Source organism: Balaenoptera physalus (assembly GCF_965194825.1).
Source record: "Balaenoptera physalus genome assembly, chromosome: 4".
Classification (NCBI taxonomy): domain Eukaryota; kingdom Metazoa; phylum Chordata; class Mammalia; order Artiodactyla; family Balaenopteridae; genus Balaenoptera; species Balaenoptera physalus.
The window spans coordinates 93,319,753-93,337,950 of NC_138891.1; the positions used below are offsets into that span (position 1 = coordinate 93,319,753).

General features: G+C 35.8%; 1 protein-coding gene and 1 long non-coding RNA gene across 7 annotated transcripts in view; both read left to right on the forward strand.

The window, feature by feature from the left end:
- The window catches only part of CBLB (Cbl proto-oncogene B), a 216,844-nt gene that overhangs the window by 19,234 nt on the left and 179,412 nt on the right, over positions 1-18,198 (forward strand). The window lies entirely within an intron of this gene.
- Positions 9,922-18,198, forward strand: part of LOC309660215 — a 28,237-nt gene continuing 19,960 nt past the window's right edge. Inside the window, exon 1 of the long non-coding RNA XR_014263280.1 lies at positions 9,922-17,728. This is a non-coding gene — a long non-coding RNA (uncharacterized lncRNA). The remainder of the gene's footprint in view (positions 17,729-18,198) is intronic.

An 18,198-nucleotide genomic window follows, 5' to 3' on the forward strand; every position in this document is an offset into this window, starting at 1 on the left:
CTTGTGGGTTTTCAGTTTAACCATACGAAGAGATTGACCTGTGTACACAGCTTGGGTTCTGTGTAATAGTTTTAATTATCATGGGATCTCACAGGTTAATGGCCTTGTTTATAATCCCACATCAAGTTCCACATTTTCTCCTGGGCAGCCCTGTGCATTGTGAGAAGGACATGAGGAAAGAGTGGAGGAATCTCATGGTGTGATGCCATTTCTCCTCCAAGGGTTCTTTGTAACCTTGGTTGGTTTCCTGACTCCAGTAGTGTTTTTTCAGTCTTTAAATTATTTTCTGGATATTCACAATATTTGTTGGCTAAGACATTTCAGCATCAACAAATGAAGATGTGGTTTGTTTCAGACTAAATGTTACTGTTGCTCCATCAGTCTATTAAATAGTTTTGCAAATCCAATAGTAGTTTCTAGTAAAAATACTGTTTTTTTTTTTTTTTTAATTACAGTAACCATTTGCAGGAGAATTAATTCTTAGGGAAGTTATGTTATCTATAAATAATTTGTACAGTATTGAATGCATTCCATTTATTCTATGAAGTATCTATTGTTTAATGATGCAAGAGAGGGAATGGTTTATACTCCTTAAAAAAAACAATTTTATATTTTAAATATTAACCTAATCTTTCTATTTCTCTTTTTGTTTACTAATGGTGAAAATTGCAGTTCTTTTGCATTTCATGAGGACAAGGGACAAGTTGCAAGTAGAAAAATATGATTTCTAAGTAAGTCAAAATAGGTTACTGATAGGTTTGAACACAAGTATTTTAATATAAACATACTCAGTTGATATTTAATTTTTTCTATATGTATCTGCATTCTAGGCACTTTTTTTCTTTTCAGTGGAAGAACAGAGGAAGTAGAAGATTAATTTGTGACATTTTAAAATGATAATATATAATCTGGATTCAGAGGAAAATAGTAATCAATCCTTTTAAGTAGACATATATCTGCCAAATAGGAAATGGAATTGTCTCTAGAAAAAGTGAATATCTTCCTGAGATTAATTTATCACGAATGAATAGAAAGTTTATTTAGTCTTGATAAGAATGCTTTCATTCGTATTTAAAGCGTCTAAGAGATGTGAATATACTTTTCTAAAGTTTGGAAATGAAGGGGCTTATTTCTTTAACACACTATGAGAGTAGAGGCCACAAGAAAGTTTTCTAGACAAATGTTTTCAAAGTTAAACAAAGGGAGTCTGTCAGGGTGGGCAGGTGAGAGCTTGCAGAATCTTTGACTCTTAAGGACTTTATGGCCAACGACATCCATGCTGCTTTGCTAACTGGATGCAAAGTAATTTTTGTGTTGATTTTCATGTAAGTCAAAAGTGAAGGGTTTCTCTAGCAGTTTCCTCTTTGGGATATATTTTCAAAATATGAAAGAACACAAATTATTCTGCTATTGAGATATTCAAATTTAAGACTAAATCCGCTGTCCACTGTTTTTAAGTTTTAAATAAAGTGTTTACAATTAATCCATTTATTTGCTGTTTATTTACTTTTTTTCCCAGCCCTGTGTTAATACCATTCAGTCTCTAACACCTGGTTTATTAGGTATTAAAAATTTTATTGCAATTCATTTAAATTCCTTCCAGGTCAAAATATATATTATATACACGTGATATTTTGATTTTAAAATTGGGGAATTTTTTTCCCTGCAGTTTAGAGTTGATTAAAGGTTCATAAATTGCTGAGTGATAACCATTGTATCGTAAGACAGTAAGCCAACTCACAAGACTCAAGTGCACTTTATGGTTGAATACCTTTTATGTTTTTCAGTCTTAAGGCAGTTTATTAAAATTGATGTTTTCCTTTCAGTAAATATCTGGTGACATTCAAATTTGATAATTAAAATCCTGAAGCACTCAAGAAAGAATGCCTGTTTTCAGTTTCATAATAACAATACTCCCACAAAGAAGGTTGATGAATGATGTCTTTCAAGTGGCAGATTTGTTATTTAGTTAAAGAGAGCTCCTTTGGCAGATTTTTACGCATCTAAATTGAAGTTTGTTTATAAAACAGACAAGCTGCAGTGATAATTCTATAGCCTGAGGAATGCTTGGAAATCTAGTCCAAGAAGCATCTTTTTTCCCCAGTGATTTAACATAGAAGTGGAGTTTCCAGGAATCCAAACAGATTAGCATCCAGCACTAATTGGGTAGGTCATAAAATAGTACTTATATCTCACAGTTTTGAAATAAAGTGCTTCAGGAATATTCAGTTTTCTAAACCCATTTTAATATTAATCTTTGTCTCTTTAAGCTCATTATATTGTCAGAGCATGAGTTCTTGTTGGAGTTTGCATTTATACATGAGTTGTTTATAGATGTGTTAATTATAGCAGGGTACGCATAGGTCATTACAGAAAGTACCCATTTGTAGATTTAAATCATAAAGAGAGATCGAGGCTGCCTGTCTTATTTGGTAGAACCACTGAGGAACAGATTAAACTCAGAGACAATTTAGATTTATTTTTGAAATGTGTTACTTTGAACATCTGATCATGTGATGTAATCACATGTAATCACAGATGTGTGACTATGAGTTTCCTAGGGCTGCTGTAACAAATTACCACAAACCTGAAGTTTATGTTGTCTTAAGTTGATTCTCTCACACTTCTGGAGCCTAGAAGTCTGAAATCAAGATGTCATCAGGGCCATGCTCCCTCCAGCTCTCCAGGGCAGGATGCTTTCAGGACTCTTGTAGCTTCTGATAGATAGCTCCAGGCACTCCTTGGCTTGTGGCAGCATAACTTCAGTCTCTGCCTCTGTCATCACCTGGTGTTCTCCTCTCTGTGTGTGTGTCCAAATTTACCTCTTAGGAGAGCACCAGTCATATTGACTCAGGGCCTAGCCTAATGACCCTATCTTACCTTTATGACATCTACAGAGACCCTATTTCTAAATAAGGTTACATTCCTAGGTAGGGTTGAGGTTAGGATTTCAACATATCTTTTTAGGAGGCACAGTTCACCCATAACAGTGACCGAATACAGCACAATTTATACTATGGAAGGGAAAGAAAACTGAAACTCAATAGAGTATATGTCATGAAAGTGTGAAAAACTTTGCTCGGTAGAAGATGATGCTAAACAAATTACTTAAAATTATTTTTTGAAGGGTCTGTAGCGCAAATAATTATGTAGTTTTTTTTCAGGTTTATAATAAAAAGCTTGGTGAATTAATTTATTGATTAATTTTTATGCATATATTGAAAAGCGTGGTGAAATTGACTTTCATCAATAATAAAATTTTTATATAAATTGAAATAAATGAATTTATAAGTATCTTGTTATAACATTCTTACTGATTTCAATGTATAAAATGCCATCTCTTTAGAAATTATTAGTACTATGAATATGTATATTTAATTAATTTACAATATTAATAGTAGCCCTGATTATCCCTTGATTAAGAATCCCTGTTTTATTCTTTTATTTTTGTGATAAGCTCTGGATGATTAATTAAAATAGTTAATTACGACTTACATCATCATCATTAAATCTATGTTTACGAAGTTTTCTGTATTGCAAATTAAAAAAAAAATGTGGGAGGTATTTTCCATGTTGGTGGCATAGAGGAGACTACACTTTCACTTTGTGTCTTTGCTATTAAGATATAAAGTATTATAAGTATGATTTCAAATTAAGATTTTAGAGAATCAACTCAAGGATTTTAGAAAACAAGAGTAAATTATTTCTGAACATGGCATGTTGAGTGGCTTAAACCAGGGGTCAGCAAACTGTACAGAGCTAGACAGTAAATATTTTAGACTTTGCCAGGTCCCTGGTAACTAGTCAGCTCTGCCTTTATAGTAGGAAAGCAGACACAGACAGTATGTAAATAAATTGGAATGGCTGTGTTCTAATAAAACTTTATTTAGAAAAACATTGTGGTAGACTAAATTTGGCCTGGGGGCTGTGGTTTGCCAACTGTTGCCTTAAAGTATTAATCTAAATTTTGGACAGTACAATTTTAAAAGGGTTTTATCAACATGGGCTGAGTATATAAATTGCATAAACTAGGAATGTGTTTGGATAAAAGTAATAATACCTGAGCAACAGTAGTTTACATATATAGGGATATATAATTCTCAGCAGTGCTGTCAGAGACTAAGCTCTTTCTGACTTTGTAATGTCCTTCCTTAGTGTGTTGGGTTTGTCCTCGTTCTAGTCACCTAATGTCTGTAGAATTCCTGCTGCAGCTCCATATTTTTTTAAGGCTACAAGACTGAGGAGAGAAGGGCAACAGTATGTATGCCTGTCCTCTTTATATTATTGATCAAAAAGCTATCCAGGAACCCTTCTACCAACTTGTTCCCTCCAGCAGATTCTCTTAGGTCTTTTTAGGCCTGAAAAATGTGATATCCAGAACAATAGTGAAAACATTTAGATATAAATTTTTTCTATTCTTGTTGGCTTTCTAGGGAAAAATATTTAAAATTAAAAGAAGGAACAAATTTACTAAGACAGTTTCATCTTGAACTCATTATCTTTTAAAAGAGAAAACAGTTCTGTTTCCTTTTTTCATTGAATAATACCTCATTCTCTTTTAAACTTTGATGACTGGAAACTTATGTTCAGACCCAAGTAATTGAAAGCAAATAATTAGTTTCAATAGGTAAGGAAGATTGAAATTATGTTTTATAAGCCTTGTATTATTATCTTTGTTATCAAACATACCTCAGAAATGTGTGGTAGGTATTCCAATTCCATTTTCTATCTGGAGAAGCTAAATTGGAGGTTACATGACTTGATGGGAATTTTATATATTCACGTGTGATGTATTTCTAAATGATGTCTTATTACCAGTCGGCATGTGTGAGCCTGAGGCTGTTGGCAGCTGAAGGGTATCAGCATTGTAAACCCTTTTTAACTTTGTCTCAGGAAGACTCATTTGAACAATTAGCATATTTTATACTTGTGAAAATGAGGTGTTTTCTCATCTTCATTAAACCAGTATTGATATCGTATGTCAGATGGTCAGTAAAAGGAACTTTTTTTTTTTGCAAGACAGCTTATATTAGTTAAGTTCAAGACTGTTTATCTGAAAGATGCTTTTTTGTTGTATTTACGTGTGTGTTTGAGAGAGAGAGAGAAATATTGCCTGTGACTTTTAAAACTTTTAATTTCTCCAGATGAGCAAAGTCTTTTCCTTTGAGGAAATAGGAAAGGTTACCTAAGTATTTCCTTGCTGAGATATATTAATGAAAATAAAATGTTAACTCATCTTGCGGACACTGCGAACATTTCAGTTTTTGTTCTAAAGGTTTTTTATGGGGTATATTGATTTTCTATGATTGTAACAGCATGTGGAGCTGTCACGTTTATTCTTTTCGAGAAAAATTTAGAAAAATTTAATTTGACTTAAGATCTCTATTCTTGTCAGCCAGGTCTCATTTATCAGATTAAAGTAGGTTTGCACGGATTCAAGTCCTAAGAAACAGAGAATTCTCCTTACCAAATTTTTTGTGTTTTTTTTTTTTCCCCCCTGTATAATTCTAATTTTAGTTTATTCTCCACAGAGTTAGATATGTAAAAATTTTGTTTTTATAAAGCAACTGAAGTCGTAAAGTTGGTAATTTATCACAATCTTTCACCCACTTTACCAGTATTTGGTAAACTACAGCCTGTAAGCCAGATCCAGCCTGTGCTTTCTGTAAATAAAATTTCAGTGGTACATGGACATGTCTTTCTGTGGCTACAGTGACAGACGTCACTAGTCGCCACAGAGACTACATGGCCCACAAAACTGAAAATATTTACTATGTGAGCCTCTATTGAAAAAGTTTACTGACCCCCTGCATTATTGATATAATCTTCTATGGCAGTCTTAGAAACTTGGCATTTTTAACATAAACATTTTCTTCCTCTTGATTTTCTATTGTGTTCTGCTAGTGATGCTTTATGAATTACTGATCATTGTGATCTTCTGAGGACAATAAAATGTTAATGGCAGGGAGTCAATGATTGAGAGCTAAATCTTTATTAGACCCCTATTTTGTATCTTGTGTCAGTATGATGTATTTAATTTGTATATAATTTTAAAGTGCGATAAATTTAAACTTTTTTTGTAGGGTTTTTTTGTTTTGTTGTTTTTTTTAAACACAAGGTACACAAAATATGTCATTAATGTCTTTGGCAATCATCTAATCTAAGGGCTTCTGTACATAGCCCATGGACCGAATGATGCATTCTAACGCTCTAGAATAGTTAAGTATAGGTCCCTGACTTCCTACAATACCTCTGCCTTTACCAGTTGGGATGTGAGTTTCCACGTTTTTAAAAGTACCCTAGCTATTTCTGATATCCTGCCTGCTCTTAAAATCCCCAAGTCAAATCATCTCGTTTTATGTATGCAGTCACCTCGGATCATTGAAATGGCACAGGTGAGGCTAAAGCCCAGATCTGTTCAGAACTCTTTTCACTCTACTAAGCTTCCTTTATCACCACTGTAGGTAGGTGACCACTCCCAGTTGTAAGTCATTTTAAAGGATCCCAAGACAGATAAGTTTCTGAAAGGCTTTTGGAAGAGTTTTGTTGGAAAAGAAGGATTGAAATTCTTTTTTTATGTTCTTTTCAGATTGGCCTAATCACTATCCTTGGAATTTACCTTTGCATGCCAGCCTTTTCGCCTGCCATTTCCCCTTCATCTTCCTATGCCCTCCCCTCCCCCATTTAGCAGACCCTCTTTCTTATTATTGGTATAGCTGAAGCTCCCACTCTGCCCCATTCATATCTTATTTCAGCATTTTCTGATTATTCCAGCCAAAATATCTCTTTTCCCTCTGACATTTATCAAGACCTTTCTTGTGACCCTTAACCAACCGTATATTATCAAATATTGCCATCTTCTTCAAATGGTAATAAGACAGGTCATTTTAAATGTCTCATTATACGTTGTTTAAAGGCAAAAATCACTTCTCCTTTGTATCTCCCACAGTATCAAGAACAGTGCTTCAGAGGTGGCCAACACTCACGAAAATACAGGATTGTTTCTCTAGAATTACTGTAGGATGATTTGAAAATTCTGATTTATTCCTCGTTTATGAGCTACTAGGGCCTAGAAACACGAGAAAATGAAAGTGTTACATGGGAAAGTGTCTGGTGAAGTGTCCAAAGGCTTAGCTTTTAGAATTTGTAGGTAAACTCTGAATATCAACTTTTTCAGATTTGGCAATAAGTGCCATTGATTTTAGAAGGAAAAAAATGTCCATAAGCATAGTAATACCACTATTATTTATCATAGAATGGTTATATTTTACAGCAATTCTTAATTTTTTTTTTTTTTGGCTGGCCTGTGGAATCTTAGTTCCCTGACCAGGGATTGAACGCATGCACCTTGCAGTGGAAGCGTGGAGTCCTAACCACTGGACCGCCAGGGAATTCCCAATTTTTAATTCTGTGTGTATGCAAAATATCCTTAATGCAGTGACATTTTTGGATAAAGTTGGTGAAATTACTACGATTTGGAATCACTTTAATGGAGTGTCCTTATGGCTACCCTTAGTACCTATGAAATAAACCCCTGAAAAAACCCATAGTGCCACCATGCTGCCTGTTCCTACAAACTACACATGGCAGTGAACATATTTTACAGCTTTCCTATTGACATACTAGTTTTCCATCTGAGCTCTTATGAATGTTTTCACTTCCTCTTATTTTAACATTTCTTCAAAGACTGTTTTTGTTTTTATGCTGTGTTGTATTTATGACCCTGAATGCACAGAACTTTTCAGCAACTGGGGAATCCTCCAAAACTCTATGCTTTCGACATGAATAGTCCAGTTTCGTTTGGTATATATTATTGACAGAAGTGCTTCATCCTCTTCATTACTTGCTGTGCAGCAGATCGTCGTTACATCATTTCACGACTCTTCAGGGAGTGCATAAATACATGTGCACAAATGAAAAAAAGTCTTATTATGGTGATCATCTTGTGTTGTTACTGATGGAGTTCCCTGTTACAGATCAGGATTTTCAAACTTGAAAATTCGTTTTCAATTTTCAGCTAAGATTTTTTTTTTTGGTATTTATGTATTTCCTTAACCACCATCTTTTTTTCTTCCCTTTTAAAAGACAGGGTTGGACAGTTAGATCTGGTATTCTTGCTGTAAAGCTGAAAGCTTTTTTAACTTTTTTTTTGGGGGCGGGGCACGAGCATACCAGCTCTGAGGGACATCTGAGACATTTTGAATATGTAGACAGGGCTTTTAAAGAAAGGAATTGCTGTTCTCTTACATCAACCATGCAGACTTAGAAACAGACTTTAAAGGAAAACAGAGACATGTGTGTTCTCACTGTGTATCATTGTTACGCCCCCTCACATAGCTGTGAGGATTTGTCAGCAGTTTGTTTTGACTCACTATACCAAGGTGGGGGTGGTTTTGTGTGTTTTTGTAAGTTAACTAGTGTGGGATGTCAGTAATCTCAACTTTACCATTTTGATTGGCCATGATCCATCCATTTCTCAGGCCATATTTTAATACCAAAACCTGCCCGGAAATCTTTGCCAAGTAATTTTCCTCCTCCTATAACCGTGGAGGTCAAAACCCGGTCCTTAAGATTATATCCTCTTTTTTGTTTCGTGTTGCCTCTGTGATGTCTTCACCGTATCTCCCCAAACTAATTTGGGAACCTCCCTCCTTGAGTTCTTTTCAATTTATCTTAATAGTTCTTCTTACATAATAAAATTTAATGTTATTTATTTTGGCAAGACTGGGGACACTCCCAGATCTACATTTCATTTCCAGGGAGGTGGTTTTAGACACAGATAACCACAGTAGATTTTTTTGATGGGGGATGAGGAAGTCTTTGGTAGCATCTGAACGGGTCTTCTGATTTCAGAAACCATTGACAGAGGGAAGGTGGCCTAGGCAGATCTGTCTTGACCCTTTTACTGTTTCCTAAGAGAAATGACACTCCAGGAAGTTGTGCAACATGGTGGTCCCAGTACATCTTTGGCAGGACTTTATGGTTGGAAGGAAAAGTTTTGTAGATGAGACACAAAAGGCAAACAATATTTTCCTCTAGTCACCCAAAGTACCCATTACATTTAAAGATCAGTGTGGATGTCTTTTGTCCCTGACAACTTTCCATTATGTAACTGCTCTTTATTGACTTCCTCTGCTATACGTGTGGCATCGTTCCCACAGCAAGTTAATGTCTTCTTAGTAGGCATTTATTGTAAATTGTCATTTATGTGGGAGTAAAATAACTAGAATTCTTTCGTATTTTCAGTACTTGACATTTAAGAAAGAGACAGATGGCAAGTAAACAAGGTGAGAAAGGGACTTTATTTGCTGTATTACAATCTCAGACTACTGTAAATAATTTTAATTATATGTTATTTTAGGAAGTTTCCAATTCACTACAGGTCATTGAAGCTTTGACAGAAGCAGAATCTACTGCATGTAGCTGAGAGTTCATGGGGGACTAGGAGGTTATATTTTTAAGAGTGTGAAAAGTTTTCTGGGTCCCAGTGTGCCTTAGAATAAAACTATTTTTCTATGTAATTTTAAATAATATTATTTAAAATTCCTAGTTGGAGTTCAGAATTAAGTTGGTTTAAACATTTTAAAATTCATACTGATATCTTTCCTTTTTTAGTAAGCTCGTGTTCATTTTTCTTCATGGTGATTATTATTATTTTTTAAAACAAGATTGTTTTATTTATTTATGTGGACCATTTTTAAAATCTTTATTGAATTTGTTACAGTATTGCTTCTGCTTTATGTTTTGGTTTTTTGGCCCTGAGGCATGTGGGATCTTAGCTCCCTGACCAGGGATCGAACCCATACCTCCTGCATTGGAAGGCGAAGTCTTAACCACTGGACCACCAGGGATGTCCCCATGGTGATTATTTTTAATTTCCCATAGCTCTACTGGATTTTCTTCACTATGAGATAAATTTTCTTCACTATGAGATAGTAGTTGTTACAGATAATTCAAAATTCAGTTCTTCAGTTTTCACAAAGAATTTCTGTGAAATATGACTTAAGAGGTTTTTTTTTGTTTGTTTTAGATTGAAGCTGGTTTTTAGAGCTATTCATGGTATAGGAAAATAAATTCATATATGATGCCTTTTTAGGTTATTCTTTGTAGAATTACATATTTCTTTTCATCTGTACAAATAATATGAAGATCTTGGATAAACATTCTCACCATTGGCGCTGATAGTTCATAGAGGTTAACAAGTGATACGCAGAAGGCAGACTGTCCTTCAGTTGCAAAATGTTACAAAGTGTACAACTCACCAGCTCTGGGGATAGCATGTATTCACAGTTTGGTGAGTAAGAAAAGCTTCCAATGAAAGGTCCAGTAGATGATTTTTTCCCCTCAAGAGGACAGCATTTCTGAAGAATGTAGAGCCTCTCATGATATGGTAGTAGTAAAGTTAAAATTGAAAAGTGACTTTCTTTGATTGGTATACACTTAGAGAAAAGATAAGAATTTTGAAAAAGACTGCATACATTATATGTTTCGTTTTGTTTTTTAACATGATTGAGTCCTTTTTGTTTCCTTCTCATTTTGGGTTTGTAATTAATTTATATAGTGAATTTTGTGCTAAAGTTTGTTGTAAATACAACATGATATCAATATTATGTAGCACCCCCCTCCCATTTAGTTATATTAACCTCCTGGTTTCTCTTCAATTGCTAGGAATATATTTATGCTTCCTTCAGCTCTTTTGTCGATTTAAGCAGCACTTAACATTGCTTATCTGAATAGTACCACCTACTGTGTATGACTGTGTAGGAAATAGTGTCTTGGATTCTGAGTGAAAGCCTTGGAAAATTACCATCAGAAGGTCTGCTGTACCATTGCATATTATGGAGTTTTAAGAACTATTTCTCCAGATGAAGTCAATACAGTAAAAGAAGTACAGAGTCCTGACATTCTAGGCTTGATGTTCCCTATGGTAGTCTGTTCTTTTATTATTAGAGGTTAACCCAGTCCTTAATGTTTTGTTTTCAAATTTTTGAGCTCATTTTAATGTACAGTGAGGGTGTTTTGGTTGATATAGTTTATGATGATGTAGAGTTAAAGATCTCTTTTGTGGTAAAAAAGAGAAAAAATCAGTAGTAAAACAGAAGGACTATTTTAATGGATAATTTGAGGAAGCCAGTTTATTCTGGACCTGGTAATCTTAAAATCTAGAAAAATAGTAACTTTTCAGTTTTTTTTTTAAATTAAAGGTTTCACTTAATTATCAAGTTCTAATTCTTTTGGGATACTGGTCTTTAGTGATTAAGTATTTCAGAGGAAACTGTTATATAAAGCGTAGAATTTTCATTTTAAAATTTATGCTGCTCCAAGATTTAAAAAGAAAACTAATCTCTGAGTTGTTCATTACTGATGTCAGTAGATTTAAAAGAGAAGCATATCAGATTTTTGAAATTTTGATGAGTAATAAAATTATTTGAATTGTAAGGAAAATGCCTAAGAATGTGTCTTACTTTTTTTTTAAAATCAGAATTAAACTCAAACATATATACTTACAATACCGAAAACAGATCTTAACAGCATTTCTTATTTAGAAAACGATACTGATTACAAGCAGAAAGAAAATATCCTCCTGAGTGTTTGAAAGCCAAATGAGTTGTAAAAGGAGTAAAAATCACTAATTTTTATCTTGCATTGAAGTTTCCAATTTTTGTCTTTAGTTTTAACTGGTCATGGAAGTTAATAAGCCTATTGGTCCCAGAGAAAAATGTTTGGTCTGTTTTCACTATTCTTCTTGAATCAAGAGTCCGGAACGTTCTCCAGAACCATCATGCTGAATGAATTGTCGTTTTTATTAGCTAGCCTCAAAATCTATTCTCATTATACAAGAGTATCTGGTGGAAATGAATGGAAACTGATGGCTATAACCTTGAGTAATAACGCTACGCAAAACACTGTTTATTCATGTGAGTGGTTTATCTTCCATATTTCTTCATGCTTTGCTTTTCTAGCCCCATCTCAAATCAGTCCCCCTCAGGTCTTTTTGCTGTAGCCACTCACCATTTTCCAGTGTTTCAGGCCTGCAGAAGCTCCACATCCACAGCTTCTTCTGCCTGAAATATTTTCCACTCTCTAACTCTTGCTCATCCTTTAGATTGTAACTTAAATGTCAGTTCCTCAGAGAGGCCTTCCTTGACCGATCACTCTAAATTATTCTGTACATTATTTTCTGTCATGGTCCTCTATTCTCTTCTTTCCAGATCCTATCATAAAGTATGTATAGGGTTCTTTCTTTTCTTCACCACTCTCTCCCTGGTGCCTACTCCAGTTCCTACACATAGTAGGTACTCAATACCTGTGTATTAAAGGGATGAGGGGTGAATATACACTGATCTCAACCTATACGCTATTTAAGCAGCATCATGAAACTTGCAGGCATCGTTAAACCTATACACGGACAGGAGCTGTCATTGGTTTTTTTTTTTTTTTAATACATATATTTATTTTTGGCTGTGTTGGGTCTTCGTTGCTGGGCGTGGGCTTTCTCTAGTTGCGGTGAGCCTGGGCTACTCTTTGTTGCTGTGCGCGGGCTTCTCATTGTCATGGCTTCTCTTGTTGCAGAGCACGGGCTCTAGGCACACAGGCTTTAGTAGTTGTGGCACGTGGGCTCAGTAGTTGTGACTTGCGGGCTCTAGAGCGCAGGCTCAGTAGTTGTGGCGCACGGGCTTAGTTGCTCCGCAGCATGTGGGAGGGATCTTCCCGGGCCAGGGCTTGAACCCGTGTCCCTTGCCTTGGCAGGCAGATTCTTAACCACTGCGCCACCAGGGAAGCCCCTGACATTGTTTTTTATTGCTGTTATTCAGTTTTATTTTCTTCCTGGTAATGGAAGGAGAAATTTAATAGTTATTAAGCTGGAGAAATTAAATTAAGTTGGGCTTGTTAATCTTGTATGGTCCAGAGATATTTCTATTTATTTATTTATTTATTTATTTATGTATATATGTATGTATGTATGTATTTATGGCTCTGTTGGGTCTTCGTTTCTGTGCGAGGGCTTTCTCCAGTTGCGGCAAGCGGGGGCCACTCTTCATCGCGGTGCGCGGGCCTCTCACTATCGCAGCCTCTCTCGTTGTGGAGCACAGGCTCCAGATGCGCAGGCTCAGTAGTTGTGGCTCACGGGCCTAGTCGCTCCGCGGCATGTGGGATCTTCCCAGACCAGGGCTCGAACCCGTGTCCCCTGCATTGGCAGGCAGACTCTCAACCACTGCGCCACCAGGGAAGCCCCAGAGATATTTCTTTTAATCAGTTGAGGATTATATTTTCATGTGACATTCTAGAAAGGATGAAAAGGGCCTTGGAGCCACATGCATCACTCTTTTTGCCTGTTGATCCATAATTAGAACCAGGGTCCAGAATCTGTTTTAGCATAGAACCAAATAGCACAAAAACATCAGATTTACAAGTGAAACCACTTTCCACATATTTAATTATTTGTTGTACTTTACTGCTTAAAGTTAGCATATTTAAAAGTTTTACTGAGAAGCATGAAACTGGAACCTGATGCATCCATGTTATGTTTCTTCTTGATGCAAATAAATTTTTAAAATCGCTGTGACAAAAGCACTATGGGGTAGTTTCTTGGTTATAACTCTGAAGTTAATGAACATAATATTATGAATATATACAGGGGTCTTTGGCACACACCTCTCTTCATGAAACAGGTGAATAGTATTCAAGTGTTACTTTATACCTTTTTGAAAGAATTGCTGTCTTTTAAGAAAATAATTATATCATGCCAGATTATTTTTTTAACAATTTTTTGTTTTACTGGTTCCTTGTTTCCAGGTATATCAACCTGAAACACTTTGAGTAGCTTTTTGGTTTCCTCCTACTTTTCTGAACCATATTCTGTACCTCCAACCATTACTCAGTATCTCATACAGTATTCCGTCTTTATTGCTTTGTTTATTTGGTTCTCTTAATTTGAAACAGTTTAAAAAGAAAATCATGTTACTCTCTTGCTTACTCTTGAATAACATTTAAACTTCAGGCTTACTTGTCTGATTTCAATTCCTGGATTGTGCCAAGATCTTTTCTACCTTGTTGCCTCTTCAAGTTGCTTCCACTTCCTGAAAAGCTCTTCCTCTGAGTCTTCACATTTTTAGAGGAGGGGCAAAGATCCAAGTGTAAGTATCACCTCCTTAGATGGGTCTTATTTGCCCACCCTATCTAAAATAGGTTTTCCCACCCAGTTAGTATTTTGAATGCTGATGGTTTCTTTCTTTTCCCAAGTGTGTTACCTGTCTTTTAAGGTATAATTGAAGTTCTTAATCCTGAAGCATTTTCTGAATAATTGAGTGCTAGAATTTGAGTTTTTTGAAAAAGCTTTTACTGTTTGTCAGAACATGGTAGTTGGTAATGTAGAAGCAGAGTTCTATCTTGGTTCTTCAATGTACTGTATCTAGTTGAGGGACATTTAGGGTCCTCCGGACTCACAGCAGGGCACCTGAGCTGACTTGGGGGTCAGGGAAGACTTGGGTGGGGTGTTAATGTAGGAGTAGCAGTTAGATACAGGCAGGGCGAGAGTGTCATGGAAGACGTTTTAAAGGAGTGGGAGGTCACACCTAGCTGAGAGTGTGAGAAAGCATATTGTGTTGGGGTTCTGAGGTATTAGGTGTCTCAGCAGGGTGGGAATCTGGTGATTTTGGTTACCTTTTTATACTTTTCATTTTCTCTTCTGATTTTTCAACCATGAGCATGGTTATGTTTCTGATAAGGGGTAGAGGGGAGAGTATACATCAATAAGAAAAGAAAGAATGGAAATTAATAGTGTACCATACAATTTCATATTTAAATGACTAAGTTTTGCATTTTGGATATTCACTGTTAGCTGTTCATTTTGAAGTTTGGTGTTACTGATTAGTACGTTTGGTGCTTCACTTGTTTTAGCTTTGTACTAGACCACATGCCATATGCACTCTGGGCACTCAATGAACACCTAAAAGAATCGACCCAGATTTTGAGAACAGAGTTTGACTTATAAGTGTGGTGAGTTTTCTTCATTGTGCGCTAATTGAATTTCCAGTAGACATTGCACTTCCCATTAGGCTCCTCATGAGATAAGTGTTTGATTATATGCAGGTGTGTGTCTTACTTTGCTACCCTAAAATGGTTTTGTCTCTGAAATGATATAATCAGATATTTTACTGTCTTATAACTTCAACTTTAAAATTTAATCTTAGACTGCAGGGTTGTTTGCTTGTTTGTTTTGAAACAAACTTTTAGATACGGAGATGGTTCCTTAAAAGAAAAAAAAATGTAGTTCTCATCTGTGTCCTCTCTCATCAAGATCTGATTGATCTTTCTTGTTATTATGTGATGCTTCATATGATTGATCCTGTGTCAAGGTTACCATCACATTCCCTCTCAGAAGAAGAACATTCAGATCCTTGTATAGCTGATTCAGGGGAGGTATTACATACAGAGGAAAAGCCTTTGATAGGAAACGTTGCTTCCTCTAGGAAATGAAGTACAAGGATCTAAATGTCTGACGTATAGACAAGGGCCAACCTTATTAGGCAATTTTGGACACGTATTCAATGGCTTTATTTATTTATTTTTAATAAATTTATTTATTTATTTATTTTTGACTGTGCTGGGTGTTTTTGCTGCACGTGGGCTTTCTCTAGTTGCGGCGAGCGGCGGCTACTCTTCTTTGCGGTGCTCGGGCTTCTCACTGTGGTGGCTTCTCTTGTTGCGGAGCACAGGCTCTAGGTGCGTGGGCTTCAGTAGTTGTGGCACACGGACTCAGTAGTTGTGGCTCATGGGCTCTAGAGCGCAGGCTCAGTAGCTGTGGCGCACGGGCTTAGTTGCTCCGCAGCATGTGGGATCTTCCTGGACCAGGGCTCGAACCCATGTCCCCTGCATTGGCAGGTGGATTCTTAACCACTGCGCCACCACGGAAGCCCTCAATGGCTTTATTAGAAGGCTTTTCCCATCATGATTTTTGACGAATTATACAGTGATTATACCACAGATAGTCTTAAAAGTTGTTTTGATGTTGACAGCAATGCATTATGGAGGAGGAGTAGAAAGTACAGATTATAACTGTACATTGTTGCTCTCTTATTTGTTTCTTAACATCTAAAGCAGTAGAATTCCTGAGTAAGTGTTCCAGTGAAAATGGAGGCAAGTCAACTACATTTGATTGTTAGGGCTTTTGGGTTTACAGGTGTGCTAACTACATAATTACATATGAAACGAGATATCCCTTTAAGTCAAAACTGTCAGTATTTGAAGATAGCATTTCAAATACTGTTATTAGGGCTGCATTGATTTAAATTTTCAGCAGTAATAAATAATTTGCCCTTCTTGTAATGGCTTTCAATAGCAGGAATTTCTCCTACAGGGGGATGATCAATAAATGTGAAGAAATATTTCCAAAATCATAATAATGTATCTTAAAAATTTTTATGTACTATGCTAGACTAAGTGACAGGAAATTTTAAACGAAAGTAAATGCTAACTAACTTTGAAAGGATATTCTTTTTAGAATTTAGGTTCACCCTAAAGATAGTTGGGAGAATTGTGAAGTGACACAGGGTTAGGACTTACTACTGATATTGGGTCTTATTCCCATAGAAATGGAGAAGAAAGAGAGAGAGAATTTTGATTTTAGAAGGAGATCTTCCATATCATGAAGACAGCTGCAGTTTTGTGTGTAGGAGTTGATCTTCTGCCTTCACTATGAGAAAACAACCGTATAGACAAACAGTATTCATTACATCTATTTCACCTGAGTATTTGATGCTAAAGTGTTTGTCATAAGCTCCAAAACCAGATTGAAAAAGTTCGCTTTATTTCCTGAAGTAGGCATATTTCATGAGCTTTATAAAAATGATATTTTAAAACATTATTTTATCATTACATTAGAGGATATTACAGTGTCTCTTTAGCAGTTACTATATAGGGGGATAGGAGAAAAAAATTGATTGTTACTTAAATTGTTCTTTGTTTGCAGGAAGACTATAACTTAAAAAGAATTGCAGCACGTTGTTCATGTTAAATTTTCTGGTCTAGAAATTTGGCATAGAAGTTCCCTAGAAGCTTCTGTTCCATTGTGGTTGAAATGTTTTCTCACCTTTTTGAACTACCTCATTACTGCTGATGTAGGTGAGATCTTGAAATGTGCCTGGAGAAAGTGGTGTAAAACTTCCTGTGACCTTTTCTGGACTCAGGGTTGAGATACCTTAGACCTGCTGCTTATTTTTAAAGATCCACATAGGTTGTGTTCAGATGAGAAAGTTTATTTAAGAAACTTCAGTTTATGTTTTCTGTATAATCATCTTTTGCTTCTAAATTTATCACGGAAAGAAAGGTAGAGGGTATTTCGCCCTGGTATTTTTTATTTTATTTTATTTTATTTTTTAGGTGGGTATACCATATTTGTTTTAATACATCTCATTTGTTTGCATCCTGCTAGGAAAGGGACCGTCCCACCGTCCTGACTGTTACTGCAGCCTGGTGTTATCAGTGTAAATGTCATCCAAGAGATAATTAAAAAAAAAAAAAAAAAAAAGCTAGGCAAAGAGTAAAAAGGAAAGCTTAATAATCACTTTATGGTGTAAAAAAAAATCCACTTAAGGCTCTCAGGGTCAAGAGTAATGTTATTTAAGCTTATTGATACATATTTGTATATTTTCTATTCTATGCTAAAAAGAGCTTGAAACTAAAATGGGAAAATATTCATTTTGGTGGTAGTTTTAAAAGATGTTTAGTATTTCATACAGTCCTACCTTTAACGTAGTTTGGCATCTCTCTTCATATTTTTTTCCTTTAAGGAAAGGTGTTCTAATTTGGCTTAATTCACTCAGTGAAACTTCAATTAATATCTAATGAAAATCATTTTGTAGTTTCCATTGCCATCTCTATTTAAGTCTGTTAAGTGTTCCGAAAATTCATTTTGCTCCTTTCTCTCATTGTATGTTCCCCCATTTTTATCCATCCATAGTAAAGAGTATTTCCTGGGCTCGCGTGGACCTGATGCGGCCTTGTCAGTAAGTTCTGACTTATTGGATGTGAATAGAAGTGAGGCTTCTAGATCATGTCCTTAAAGGGAGGCCACATGCCCTGCTCTCCCCCCTTTTCCTGCTCCCTGCTGACTACAGTGGTTCTGAGTCATCTTGGGCCATGGGGAGGAGAGCTATGGCATAGGAATGGCCGAACTCCAAGAAAGAAGGAACCTCA